The sequence below is a fragment of the Trachurus japonicus genome, chromosome 18 (genome assembly GCF_045865225.1).
Source record: "Trachurus japonicus isolate A0001 chromosome 18, Traja_1.0".
Lineage (NCBI taxonomy): Eukaryota > Metazoa > Chordata > Actinopteri > Carangiformes > Carangidae > Trachurus > Trachurus japonicus.
Window position 1 is genome coordinate 1,617,362 of NC_140924.1, and position 15,616 is coordinate 1,632,977.

A 15,616-nucleotide genomic window follows, 5' to 3' on the forward strand; every position below is an offset into this window, starting at 1 on the left:
CTGTGACATGGGGTGATATTGATGTGTATACATTGTTGGGGGGTGAGACTGTATGGCAGAGCTTGACAGTAGGTAAGAATATGAATTCCAATCAATGGTAGAGCTTGGCAATAGATGAGAATATGAAAGTGCCTCCAAATTCAAATCTATGATGGAGCATGGCAGTAGATGAGAATATGAAAGTGCCTCCAAATTCAAATCTATGATGGAGCATGGCAGTAGATGAGAATATGAAAGTGCCTCCAAATTCAAATCTATGATGGAGCATGGCAGTAGATGTGAATATTATAGAGATAAATGTAGATATCTTTATCTTTATCTTTATTAGAGAGAGCAGTTGAGGCATGACAGAAAACAAGTAAATAAAAGGGATGATTTCCTCCAGTGACAAATTCCTCCAGGGTTTGACAGTAGGTGAGAACATGAATTCCAATCAATGGTAGAGCTTGGCAGTAGATAAGAGTATGAAAGTTCCTCCAAATTCAAATCTATGGATGAGCTCGGTCAGATGAGAATATGAAAGTACCTCCAACTTCCAATCTATATACTGTATATATATATTTTTTTATGTCTTTTCTATTTTAGCACAAGGTGTATTCTGATTTATGTATTTCCCTCAACCATGTGACTCATCATGTGACCCTCAGGGGAAGGTTTAAAAATGGGGCATCTTATACAAATGAGTTAGTGTGAAGAAGAATAGTGCGCTCAAAACATTACTGTCTTTTTATTTTTGATGTGCTAATAAATCTGCACGTAAGGGAGCTGAAGTGTGCGGTCCCCTCTTTTCTCTTTTCTATCGACGTTCATGAAAAGAAAAAAAATCTAAATTTGTATCTATGAAATTGGTTATAGATAAGAATTTGGAATTCTTAGAATGTCCAAACTATGAATTAACTTGCGCTATAGATAAAACTCTGGCAGTGCTCAAAGATGAGAATCTGGAAGTTGGAAATGAGCTTCTGATGACGTTCCCATGGATCTACAGGCTCCAAAATATTTGATTACACAAATTTTTTTGTGAATATATTTCAGGGGGGCCTGAGTTTGACGGAGTTGGCCTTCAAAAATCAGTGTGAATAAATGGAAGTATATAGTCACAGATGAGAATCTGGAAGTGCTAAATCCAAAAATGTTTTTGTAAATGTAAATTTGGACTTCCTGTGTCACAGGAAGTAGAAAACGCAGAGTAAGGCAGCAGGGGTGACAGCACAGTGAGTGAGCTCTCTGTTTTTTTCAATGAGCTAAACCTGTCAAAACCTGTTTTGCAGTTTTCTCATATCACTGTGGAGTAGCATCGTCTACAATATATAAATCGCTAAATGGAATTTTGACCCTGTAAAATATAGTGATGTATTGCTTATATGTCACGGGTGGACAGGAATGTGGAGGTTCATAGTCATAGATGAGAATCTGTAAGTGCAAAATCGCAAAATGTTTTTGTAAATGTAAATTTGGACTTCCTGTGTCACAGGGAGTAGAAAATGCAGAGTAAGGCAGCAGGGGTGACTGCATGTTGGGTGAACTCTCTAATTTTTTAATTTCAAGCTTGACCTGTTAAAACCTTTCCTCATTAAACTGTACTGTAGCACAGTCTACAATAAGTCACTGAATGGAATTTTGACCATGTAAAATATAGTTTCTCATCGCCTAAATGTTGTGGGTGAAAATTTGCGATCTAGATTGATATTTGAAACCGTAGCTTTGTAGTCCAAATTTCCATCTATTACAGTACACATCACACATAGATTGAGATGTGGAAGTCAGTAGATTCTAAGATTGGACTTCCTGTGTCACCGGAAGTGGGGGGAAACAGTAAGGAGCAGCAGTGACCGCATGGTGAGAAGGCTCTCTAAAATTTCTATTTTTAATATGCTAAACCTGTTAAAGCCTGTTAGTTGGTCCTTCAGTTTGCTTAGTAATTGCATTGTCTAAAATGTAGATTTCATTCTGTTGTATTTTGGCTTCACAAAATATAATTATCTATCCTTTGTATGTAGCGGGTGAAAATGTAGTGATATATGTGATATATTTTGCATAGTGATATACAAAAGTTCACAAGCAATGATTTCTGTTTCCTTTGTGAATTGTTAAGAGTCAAATATAATTACAGTGTCAATGTATGAAGTCCTTTAGGCACAATTTTAAATTTCCAAAGTTTGACATTTTCAGACAGGAATTTGGAGGTTCATAGTTGTTGATGAAAATGTGGAAATGCTACCAAATTGCAAACTATGATTGAGCTGTGGTCATAAAGGACAGTTTTGGAGCCATCATATGAGAAATTGGAATTGCTACCAAACTCCAATCTATGATTGAGCTTGTTCCACAGACGAGACATTGGAAGCGATGAAGGATGAGAAATTGGAAGCGGTACCAAATTCCAATCTCTGACTGAACAAGGTCTATAGATGAGATTTTGGAAGTGATTATATTACATGAGAATTTGAAAGTTTTTCCAAATTTCAAACTCGGACGGAGCTTAGTAGTTTCATTCTGTTGTATTTTGGCTTCACAAAATATAATTATCTGTCCTTTGTATGTAGTGATTCAGTAAGTCCATTACTGTTATATTTTTGACAGGATAAACATATCCTCTCTTCTCAAGCAACGCAGACAGACAGCACCATGGCTGAAGGGAAGCCAGTGGCAAAGGAGCCCACACCTGGGGGCAAGGAAGTGACCGAGGAAGACCTGAAGGCCAATGGCAAGGAACCAGCCAAGGACAAAGAGCAACCCAAGCAAGAGGAAGTCAGGAGGCCTGATTCACCACCACCACCATACAAACCGCTGTACCGAAGACAGGGAAACGAAAGACATGGAGACTGCTAAGGATGATCCTTCACCACAATGAGCCCAGCCCAACCCTGTTCGTCCACATTTCCAATGCAGCAAACTGTTGATCTTGTTCTAAGACTCTTTGTATCAAAGTTCAAATTGTGTTCAATGTTGAAATACACACACCTCAGCTGAAAATGAAAGTCCAAAGGTATGATTTCTGTTTCCTTTATTTTCTGAATCAGAATTTGAACATTTTGAGTTACAAATTCTTACATGTTAGACCGGAAGGTGTATGGTGAGATGAGATTCTGGAAGTTCTAAATTCAATATGTTCTTTAAATCACAATTTGAAAGTTTCAAGTTTCAAATTCTCACATGTTAGACAAGAATGTGATAGTATATAGTCATAGATGTGAGTCTGGAAGTGCTAAATCCAAAAAATTTTTGTAAACGTAAATTTGTACTTCCTGTGTCACAGGAAGTAGAAAAGGCAGAGTAAGGCAGCAGGGGTGACAGCACGGTGAGTAAGCTCTCTGTTTTTTTCAATAAGCTAAACCTGTCAAAACCTCTTTTGCAGTTTTCTCATATCACTGTGCAGTAGCACAGTCTACAATATATAAATCGCTGAATGGAATTTTGACCCTGTAAAATATAGTGATGTACTGCTTATATGTCGCAGGTGGACAGGAATGTGGAGGTTCATAGTCATAGATGAGAATCTGGAAGTGCTAAATCCAAAACTGTTTTTGTAAATGTAAATTTGTACTTCCTGTGTCACAGGAAGTAGAAAATGCGGAGTAAGGCAGCAGGGGTGACAGCGCGGTGAGTGAGCTCTCAAATTTTTTTCCAATAAGCTAAACTTGTTAAAGCCTGTTTGCCGTTACCTCATTTCACTGAGCAGTAGCATAGCCTCCAACTAATAAATCGCGGAACGGAATTTTGACCATGCAAAATATAGTTATGTATTGCTTATATATCGCGAATGAAAATGTTGCAATCTACATTGATATTTGAAACTGTAACTTTGAAGTCCAAATTTACATCTATAATTCATGTATAATAGATGAAAATATGAAAGTCGGTTTTCCTTCCAGGTTGCCGTAGAAAGTGCCACGATCTTAGCTTGGCGCCCGTCCTGCAGAGCTGCAGAGCAGAGATAAAGAAGTGGCTGACCGCGTGGTTAGGAAGCATCACTGAAACGTTTTTCTGATTTGAAGGGCACAATATGGGCAAGAAGCAGAACACCAAGGGGGGGAAGAAGGATGCAACGGAGACACAGGAAGAACCTGAGGAGTTTGTGGTGGAAAAAGTGGTGGAAAAAGTGTTGGACCAGCGTCTTGTCAATGGGAAAGTAGAGTTCTTCTTGAAGTGGAAAGGATTTACAGAAGCTGATAATACCTGGGAGCCAGAGGAGAACCTGGATTGTCCAGAGTTGATCTCAGCGTTTCTGGAGGCGCAGAAGAACATCACAGAGAAGCCTGCCCCCGTAAAGAGGAAGTTATCAACAGAAGAGGCAGAAACTGAAGCAAAGAAGAAAAATGTGCCTGAAAAACCACGTGGCTTTGCTAGAAACCTTGACCCAGAACGGATCATTGGAGCAACAGACAGCAGTGGTGAATTGATGTTTTTGATGAACTGGAAAGATTCAGATGAAGCAGATTTGGTCCCGGCCCGTGAGGCAAACACTCGCTGCCCTCAGGTGGTCATTTCCTTCTATGAGGAGAGACTGACATGGCATTCCTGCCCAGAGGATGAAGCTCAGTAGTACTTTCCCCTCTGTCCCTCCAGTCCTTCGCACCACCTATGCCCTTTTCCTCAGGACTGACTTTTCTTCCCTGGCTTGCCTTCTAGTTTTAGCTATCTTTAGTTATTGTTGAAGCTGTTTCAAGACTTGAATTGTGTGGCAGTCAAGGAGAGGCATGTTGTACATAGTAGCTGAGTTGACTGTGAGAAAACAGGTGATGGTGTTTTGATGTTTAATGAACCAAGTCTTCCGGAATCATATTATCATTTGTGGTGGCGGCCGCCTTTATTCGTACCTGGTTAAATTGTAAAAATTCAAAAGACCACTTTGTTAATCTGTCAACCACCTCTTGTATTACCGGCCCAAGCTCAAGTGAGATGCAGCTTGTTCTTTTTCACACTAGTGCTAATGTTTTGTCGAATTACATTTTGTATACTTTGTGTGTAAATATTATTTGAAGTTCTAATAAAGGTTTTATGTGACCAAAAAAAAAAAAAAAAAAAAAAAGAAAATATGAAAGTCTTTCAATTCAAGTTTGATTTTCTGTTTCACAGGAGGAAGAAAATTAAGGCAGCAGTGGTGACTGCACAGGTGAGGGATGGAACTTTTGCTATGCAAAACATCGTTATATGTAGTGGGTGAAAATGTTGTGCTTTAGATTGTTATTTGAAATTGTAGTTTTAAAGTCCAAACTTCATTTTATTACACATGAGGCTAACCCTAACCCAATAGATTAGATTAGATTAGATTAGATTAGATTAGATTAGATTAGATTAGATTAGGATACAGAATTATGTATATTTAATTTTGACTAACTGTGCCACAGTAAGTTGAGTGAAGATAGTAAGGCAGTAGGGCTGACCACATGGTGAGTGAGCTGTCTTAAGGTTTTGAATAAGCTTGGGCCGTAGATGAAATTCTGGAAGTAGTCATGTGAGAATGTGGAGGTGCCTCCAATTTCCAATCCACGAATGAATTTCTGACAGGATAAAAATATTCTCTCAACTCAAGCAACGCAGATGGACAGGGCCATGTCTGAAGAGAAGGGGAAGCACAAATCAGTGGAAAACGAGGTGGCCACCCATGGGGCAAGAAAGCGACTGAGGATGAGCATAACTCAGGGGGAAAAGAATCACTCCAGGACAAGGAGACACCCGAGGACATGGAAGTTGGCCCGACTCAAACATAAATGGCTCAAACACAAACACCATCAAGGCCCAAACACCAAAGGAGTGCAGACAACTGAGGTTGATCCTTCACCACAGTAAAGCCATCCCAGCCCTGACGTTCCAGCACTGCAAATGCTTCATCTTGTTCTATGACACAAAGTCAAACTTGAAGTTGTGTTCAATGTTGAAATTGGAATGACACACCATTTAGCTGTAAATAAAAGTTCATAAGCAATGATTTCTGCTTCTTTTGTGAATTGTTAAGAGTCAAACATATTTACAGTGTCAATATATGAAGTCCTTCAAATATCAATTTGAAAATTTCAAACTTTCAAACAAATTCTGAAATTGAAGATAGTAATTTGGAAGTTCATAGTTATTGATGAAAATGTGGAAGTGCTACCAAATTCCAATTTATGATTGAGCTGTGGTTGGAAACGAAACTTTGGAATCCATAATATGAGAAATTGGAAGTACTACCAAATTCTAATCTATGATTGAGCTTGTTCCACAGACAAGACTTTGGAAATGATAATGGATGAGAAATTGGAAGTGCCACCAAATTCCAATCTCTGACTCAGCTTGGTCCATAGATGAGACTTTGAAAGCTGTTTCATATGAGAAGTTGGTAGGACTACCAAATTCTAATCTATGATTGAGCTTGTTCCACAGACAAGACTTTGGAAACGATGACGGATGAGAAATTGGAAATGTCACCAAAGAGTTACAATAACCAAATTATTTGTCTTGGAGGCAAATGTAGGTAAATTCTCCTTTTATTAGAGTGGGCAGGGGAGGCATGACAGAAAACAAGTAAATCAAAACGGTGAACAGACACCCAGCAAAAACAACACACAGAGTGGGAGTTGAAATTGCAACCTCCTGCATCAGTGTAATATGTGACATGCTCTTAAACCAGTGAGCCACCTCAGCACCATGACATGCTGTCAAATTGATGTGTATATATCATTGGGGGTGAGAATCTATGGTAGAGCTTGGCTATAGATGAGAATATGAAAGTGCCTCCAAATTCAAATCTATGATGGAGCTTGGCTATAGATGAGAATATGAAAGTGCCTTCAAATTCAAATCTACGATGGAGCATGGCAGTAGATGAGAATATTATAGAGATAAATGTAGATCTCTTACTTTATTAGAGAGAGCAGTTGAGTCATGACAGAAAACAAGTAAATAAAGGGGATGAACAGAAATGTAGATCTCCTCCTTTATTAGAAAGGGTAGTTCAGGCATGACACAAAATAGGTAAATAAAAGGAATGAACAGACACCCAGCAAAAAAAAAAATGCAAAGAGCAGGAGTTGAACTTACAACCTACTACATAAGTAGCATGCCCTTAAACCACTGAGCCACCTCAGCACCGTCACATGTGGTGAAATTGATGTGTATACATTGTTGGGGGTGAGACTGTATGGCAGAGCTTGACAGTAGGTAAGAATATGAATTCCAATCAATGGTAGAGCTTGGCAGTAGATGAGAGTATGAAAGTGCCTCCAAATTTAAATCTATGATGGAGCATGCAGTAAATGAGAATATGAAAGTGCCTCCAAATTCAAATCTACAATGGATCATGGCAGTAGATGAGAATATTATACAGATAAATGTAGATCTCTTACTTTATTAGACAGAGCAGTTGATTCATGACAGAAAACAAGTAAATAATAGGGATGAACAGAGACCCAGCAAAAAAGAAATGCATAGAGTGGGTGTTGAACATGCAACCTACTCCATCAGTGGAACAAGTGGCATGCCCTTAAACCACTGAGCCACATCAACACTACGACATGGTCAAATTGATGCATATACATTGTTGGGGGTGAGAATCTATGGTTGAGCTTAGCCGTAGATGAGGATATGAATGTGCCTCCGAATTCAAATCTATGGTAGAGCTTAGCCATACATGAGAATATGAAAGTGCCTCCAAATTTGAATCTATGATGGAGCTTGGATCGTAATTGAGATGTTGGAAGCCATCATATTGCATGAAAAAATGGAGTGTTACCACATCCCAATCTATGATTGAACTTGGTCCATAGACAAGACTTTGGAAGCGATCGGTGATTAGAATGTGGAAGTGATCACAGCAGACCATGTGGAAGTTGGAATTGTGTTTTGATCATGTTCCGGTGTAGTTACAATCACCAAAATATTTGACTTAGAGATAAATGTAGATCTCCTCCTTTATTAGAAAGGGTAGTTCAGGCATGACACAAAATAGGTAAATAAAAGGAATGAACAGACACCCAGCAAAAAAAAAAAATGCAAAGAGCAGGAGTTGAACTTACAACCTACTACATAAGTAGCATGCCCTTAAACCACTGAGCCACCTCAGCACCGTCACATGTGGTGAAATTGATGTGTATACATTGTTGGGGGTGAGACTGTATGGCAGAGCTTGACAGTAGGTAAGAATATGAATTCCAATCAATGGTAGAGCTTGGCAATAGATGAGAATATGAAAGTGCCTCCAAATTCAAATCTATGATGGAGCATGGCAGTAGATGTGAATATTATAGAGATAAATGTAGATATCTTTATCTTTATCTTTATTAGAGAGAGCAGTTGAGGCATGACAGAAAACAAGTAAATAAAAGGGATGAACAGACACCCAGCAAAATGAATGCAAAGAGTAGGAGTTGAACTTACAACCTACTGCATTGACAGAATAAGTGGCATGCTCTTAAACCACTGAGCCACCTCTGCACTGTGACATGGGGTGATATTGATGTGTATACATTGTTGGGGGTGAGACTCTATGTCAGAGCTTGACAGTAGGTGAGAACATGAATTCCAATAAATGGTAGAGCTTGGCAGTAAATGAGAGTATGAAAGTGCCTCCAAATTCAAATCTATGGTGGAGCTCGGTCAGATGAGAATATGAAAGTACCTCCAACATCCAATCTATGAGCTTGGGCCATAGATGAAACTCTGGAATTGATCGGTGATTAGAATGTGGAAGTGGTCACAGCAGACCATGTGGAAGTTGGAATTGTCTTTTTATCATGTTCCGGTGTAGTTACAATCACCAAAATATTTGACTTAGAGATAAATGTAGATCTCCTCCTTTATTAGAAAGGGTATTTCAGGCATGACACAAAGTAGGTAAATAAAGGAATGAACAAACTCCCAGCAAAAAAAAAATGCAATGAGCAGGAGTTGAATTTACAACCTACTACACAAGTAGCATGCTCTTAAACCACTTTGCCACCTCAGCACCGTCACATGTGGTGAATTTGATGTGTATACATTGTTGGGGGTGAGACTGTATGGCAGAGCTTGACAGTAGGTAAGAATATGAATTCCAATCAATGGTAGAGCTTGGCAATAGATGAGAATATGAAAGTGCCTCCAAATTCAAATCTATGATGGAGCATGCAGTAAATGAGAATATGAAAGTGCCTCCAAATTCAAATCTACGATGGATCATGGCAGTAGATGAGAATATTATAGAGATAAATGTAGATCTCTTACTTTATTAGACAGAGCAGTTGATTCATGACAGAAAACAAGTAAATAATAGGGATGAACAGAGACCCAGCAAATAAAAAAATGCATAGAGTGGGAGTTGAACATGCAACCTACTCCATCAGTGGAACAAGTGGCATGCCCTTAAACCACTGAGCCACATCAACACTACGACATGGTCAAATTGATGCATATACATTGTTGGGGGTGAGAATCTATGGTTGAGCTTAGCCGTAGATGAGGATATGAATGTGCCTCCGAATTCAAATCTATGGTAGAGCTTAGCCATACATGAGAATATGAAAGTGCCTCCAAATTTGAATCTATGATGGAGCTTGGATCGTAATTGAGATGTTGGAAGCCATCATATTGCATGAAAAAATTGAGTGTTACCACATCCCAATCTATGATTGAACTTGGTCCATAGACAAGACTTTGGAAGCGATGTTATGAGAAATCGGAACTGTTACCACATCTCATCTATGATTGACCTTGGGCCATAGAATGAGACTTAAGAATCAATCCCATAAGATACATTTTGAGTGCTACCATCTGCGAATGTATGTTGATGATTTTACAGAAATAGATGACATGATAATCAGATCAATAAATGTATTCCACATCAACATGAAGCCTGAATGCATGTGTTTCATTGGTGGGAATCTGGTATCGGCTGCCATTTTCAATATAGGCAAGGCAAGGCAATTTTATTTGTATAGCCCGTTTTTACAAACAGTTTGTCTCAAAGGGCTTTACATGGCATCGTAACAACATCCTCTGTCCTTAGACCCTCACATCCACTGAGGAAACATATATATATATATATATATATATATATATATATATATATTTATATATAACATGAATAGACCGTATTTTGGTTTCACTTCCAAATATAGATATATTATACATGCAATTGGGTCCATGTGCCACCTGGTGGCCAAAATGGCCAAAAAATATTACACTTCCAAAAAAGATGGTAATTAGCGCACTGACTCCTAATTAGGGTTAGGGTTAGGGGTTAGGGTTAGCTGTTCAGTGTGAGCTGTTCGTCCTTCTCTGTTTCCACACGGATTTTGTCCAGTCTGTCATCACTCACCAATATGCTGCTGAAGACTGTGTGTACTGGAAGCTCCTCAGTGGCAAGGCACCGGGGGTGGATGAGATCCGCCCTGAGTACCTCAAGTCTCTGGATGTTGCGGGGCTGGCGTGGCTGACACGCCTCTGCAGCATCGCGTGGCAGTCGGGGACAGTGCCTCTGGACTGGCAGACCGGGGTGGTGGTCCCTCTCTTCAAAAAGGGGGACCGGAGGGTGTGTTCCAACTACCGGGGGATCACACTCCTCAGCCTCCCGGGGAAAGTCTATTCCAGGGTGCTAGAGAGGAGAATTAGGCCGATAGTCGAACCTCGGATTCAGGAGGAACAATGCGGTTTTCGTCCTGGCCGTGGAACGCTGGACCAGCTCTACACTCTCCGCAGGGTGCTCGAGGGCACATGGGAGTTTGCCCAACCAGTCCACATGTGTTTTGTGGACTTGGAGAAGGCTTTCGACTGTGTTCCACGTGGCATCCTGTGGGAGGTGCTCCGAGAGTATGGGGTCGGAGGCCTCTGCTGAGGGCTGTACGGTCCCTGTATGACCGGAGCAGGAGCTTGGTTCGCATGGCGGCAGTAAGTCAGACCTGTTCCCGGTGCGTGTTGGACTCCGGCAGGGCTGCCCTTTGTCACCGGTTCTGTTCATTATTTTTATGGACAGAATTTCTAGGCGCAGCCAAGTGCCGGAGGGGGTACGGTTCGGGAGCCACTTGATTTCATCTCTGCTTTTTGCAGATGATGTGGTCTTGTTGGCCCCCTCGGGCCAGGACCTTCAGCATGCACTGGGGCGGTTTGCAGCCGAGTGTGAAGCAGCTGGGATGAGAATCAGCACCTCTAAGTCCGAGGCCATGGTTCTCGACCGGAAAAAGGTGGCTTGCACCCTCCAGGTCGGGGGAGAGTTCCTGCCTCAGGTGGAGGAGTTTAAGTATCTTGGGGTCTTGTTCACGAGTGAGGGAAGAATGGAGCGCAAGATCGACAGGCGGATCGGTGCGGCGGCTGCAGTAATGCGGTCATTGTATCGGTCCGTCGTGGTGAAGAAGGAGCTGAGCCGAAAGGCAAAGCTCTCGATTTACCGGTCGATCTACGTTCCCACCCTCACCTATGGTCATGAACTCTGGGTCATGACCGAAAGAACGGGATCCCGGATACAAGCGGCCGAAATGAGTTTCCTCCGCAGGGTGGCGGGGCGCTCCCTTAGAGAGAGGGTGAGGAGCTCTGTCACCAGGGTGGCGGGGCGCTCCCTTAGAGATAGGGTGAGGAGCTCTGTCACCAGGGTGGCGGGGCGCTCCCTTAGAGAGAGGGTGAGGAGCTCTGTCACCAGGGTGGCGGGGCGCTCCCTTAGAGATAGGGTGAGGAGCTCTGTCACCAGGGTGGCAGGGCGCTCCCTTAAGCCGGGCATACACTGTGCGATATTTTAAATCGTTTGATTCAGCCCCATCTCAAACTGCACGACTAGATCGCTGAGTTCAAAAGTTCGCAGCCCACGAGTAATGTTCTCACACTGTACGACCCGATGCTCTGATGCGACCTGACTGCTCACACTATACGTTCATAATACTCACGTCGGACTTCTGTATACCGGAACTGCAACGTCAAAAAGAGGTAGAAGAAGAGGATGAACCCGTCACACACACACACACACACACAGAGCAGTCAGTCACACGCAGTCACACACACACACACACACACACGAAATGACAGCAGCAGGGGCTAAAAACAATAGCTCCTTGATTAGCTAGGCAAGGCAAGGCAAGGCAATTTTATTTGTATAGCCCGTTTTTACAAACAGTTTGTCTCAAAGGGCTTTACATGGCATCGTAACAACATACTCTGTCCTTAGACCCTCACATCGACTGAGGAAAAACTCCATGGAAAACCCTTTTAACAGGGAAAAGTCGGAGAAACCTCAGGGTGAGCAACAGAGGAGGGATCCCTCACCCAGGACGGACAGACGTGCAATAGATGTTGTTACAGACAAGAAAACAGCTAGCATTAGCTAATGTTAAGGTCCAGATGAAAAAAGAAAAGAGTCTCTGCGCTGCCATGTGCCTCCATGTTTTGACGTGACATCAGAGATTGTACATGCTCTCTGCGAGAGGATGAGGCAAATCGGGTCGTGGCACTGCTTCTACTGTGCGATACCTTCACGAGGAGCGACCAGGATTTCAAACAAGTTTGATTTTCTTGCGAGCACACGATTTGTGATCGGGAGTTCGTCGTGAGGTTTTAATCTCTCGTCGTTACCCCACGTATACTGCACGAGGCACGACCCACGATTGGGTCGAAATTCGGCCCGATCCAAAAAATAGTCGCACGACTGGAAAATCGGCTCAAAACGAGCTGACAATCGCACAGTGTATGCTGGGCTTTAGAGATAGGGTGAGGAGCTCTGTCACCAGGGTGGCGGGGCGCTCCCTTAAGCCCCTGACACACCGCCACGATGCTTCCCGACGCGTCCCGACGGCGACGGCTTTGGCCGACGAGTCTGTCGCCTCTCGTCGGGAGAAAGGAAAAAGTGAAACACACTGCCCCGACTGCCGACCAGAGCGACTGAGTGGCGAGGATTCCCCCATAGAAATACAGACCAATACAGACCAGGGGCAGCTCTGCTCACTGTTCATTCAAACAAACTAATGCCACTGCCACAGTTAATTTCATCAATGAGACCAACATTAATCTCCCCAAAACAATTTAACCAGCCACATTTTAACAGCGCTAAAGCCGAAATTAAAACAGTTTTTAGCAGCTTACTGCTGTGGCTCGGTTGCCGCGAATTGGCGATAGCCGATGCTAATTTCTGTTAGCCCGTCTATGGTGTTTTACATTACACGTTAGCATTAAGCTAGCGGGCTTTATATGCTTAGTTGTGAGCTGTGTGTGTTTTGAACGTTGTTTCAAACTATGTGGGTTTGATTGAACATCTTTGATGTTTAAATATATATATATTGCCGCTTAATATATTGCTTTACTCCTCTTTCTATGTGCCATTTTTACTGTAGGACAGGCTAGGACACCGTTTGTTTACTGTGGTCACTTCCGTCCCTCCCACACACTGCGCTGATTCGCTTAGGGCACCGCCAATCAGAATCGCCATAGCTAGCACACAGCCAATCAGAGTACCCGACGAGTCTACTCTCCCGACGGCCGACGAGTCCCGACTGAGCATGTTCAATTCCCCGACGAGATCCGACAAGAGCCGAGGCTCCCCGACGGAGGTGAACACACCAAACAGACGAGCTGCCGACGCCGTCCGACGAGGCCAGACGCCCGACGGTCGGCTCGGTGTGTCCCTGGCTTTAGAGATAGGGTGAGGAGCTCTGTCACCCGGGAGGAGCTCGGAGTAGAGCCCCTGCTCCTCCACATCGAGAGGAGTCAGCTGAGGTGGCTCGGGCACCTGTATAGGATGCCCCCTGGACGCCTCCCTCGTGAGGTGTTCCGGGCATGTCCCACCGGGAGGAGGCCCCGAGGAAGACCCAGGACACGCTGGAGTGACTACGTCACTCGGCTGGCCTGGGAACGCCTTGGGGTCCCCCCGGAAGAGCTGGAGGAAGTGTCCGGGGAGAGGGAAGTCTGGGGATCCCTGCTCCGACTGCTGCCCCCGCGACCTGGACTCGGATAATGCGGCGGACAATGGATGGATGGATGGATGGATGTCTAGGGTTGATAATCAGATTTGACTGATAAATAGCAGCCACTCCTCCTCCTCGGCCTGTGTTACGAGGCACATGACAGTTAATGTAACTAGGAGGGGTAGATTCATTTAAACTAACATATTCATCTTGCTGCAACCAGGTCTCAGTTAGTGTTAATATGTCAATATGGTGACTTGTAATTAAGTCATTCACTAGGAGAGACTTGGATGGGAGAGAACGAATGTTGAGCAAACCACATTTAATAGTTCTATTGGGTTGGCTTGCTGGAGCAGTGGTTTTGATTTTAACTAAGTTGCTATAAACAACTCCTCTGGATTCGGGTTTAAAGCAGAAGTAAGTGATATATTTGTGTTAACTCATTGAGTGCCGCGCTCCTTTCTAAAGTTTTAGTCAAGTGTACCGGCAATTTAGACCATTTTTGACTTTTTATGTAGAGCCATAGTGTATTCTATATTATTGCCACCAACACATACTGTAGCTCAATTGAAAGGTTTAACTTAATGCTTCAAGTGACCACAAACCGTTTGTTTCTACGTGCCTCCGTTCCTGAGAAAAGTCAAGCTAAACATGGCTGGGTTTCACCAAAATCCCTCCTTTTTTTCTAGAAAAGGAGATAGAGCGTCTTTTATGAAAGGTGCGCTGTTTGTGCCTGTCGCTCTTCTGACACTCGCATTTCTGGATCAAAGGGCTCGTATAAGATAAATATATACAACAATTGTTGTTCTATTCACAAAACCACCATCGGGGTCGGGGGGGGGGGGCGCCACTAAACAACAATAACACAGACGCACCGTGCCGTGTCACAGCCTCTCGCCGCGGAACGTGAGGCTCTGTCGGCCACAGCGGCTCCGGAAGGAACACCGGTCCCACCGGTGGTGGCGGTCCTTCTGTGGTACGGGTCGGTGCCGGCGGTCTGCTTTGGCCCAGAGACCATCAGATTTTACCGCGGGGGGACTTTGGGGAGGACACGGTGTTGCTCCAGATGAAGACCGGGCGGGACTGTCGGCTGAGAGCTTCCTGTTTCTGCTCCGAGCAGCTGGAGCAGCTGGAGCAGCAGCGCAGGTGAGAGCAGAGCAGCTGCTGCATCCACATGCAGAACTCCGTTTGCAGAAGCCGAGTTATGATAAAAACTTCCAGATCATGAGCTGTCATGTGACTTTGATCGTCATCTATTTCAGTTCTCCTCGTCGTAGAGTCCCCAAATTTACATATAATGTATATTAAAGTGTCTATTTTCATAATTTAAAAAAAAAGCAAAAAACGAAAAATCTCGTTTTTGGCACTCAACGCATGGGAACGAAAAACGAGAAATTACGTGGTTGGCACTCAATGAGTTAATATAAGTCTTAAATAGTTATATCTTCCGACAGCAATCACTTCTATAGAGTGTTTGGTCTGAAACACGGGTCTCTCAGTCACTCTGCTCTGCTCTGAGCCCAGGAGAAAACATTTATCGTATCCTACAGTTTTTATCCAATGAGGAGAGAGAACGGCATGCAGGGCTGTGTGTGCAGCCAAGGGACGCCGTGAATGTGGCGACGTAGGGACGAGGACTGTTATGGTGCGTTCAAGGAAACTCGTAACTCGTGTTTCCGTTTCCGTGTTCCGACCTGTGAAGTCATACCAGTTCAATCTGGTACGAGTTCACGGGTCAGAAGTTACGAGTGGCCGTTATAGTGACTTTCACAGGTAAA

At 43.2% G+C, this 15,616-nt stretch overlaps 1 protein-coding gene and 1 pseudogene across 1 annotated transcript in view; one reads left to right on the forward strand and one right to left on the reverse strand.

The window, feature by feature from the left end:
* Positions 1-15,616, reverse strand: part of LOC146968260 (beta-enolase) — a 471,092-nt gene that overhangs the window by 39,175 nt on the left and 416,301 nt on the right. The gene's annotated exons all lie outside the window — the stretch shown is intronic.
* On the forward strand, positions 3,900-4,910 carry LOC146968261 (chromobox protein homolog 3 pseudogene; annotated as a pseudogene).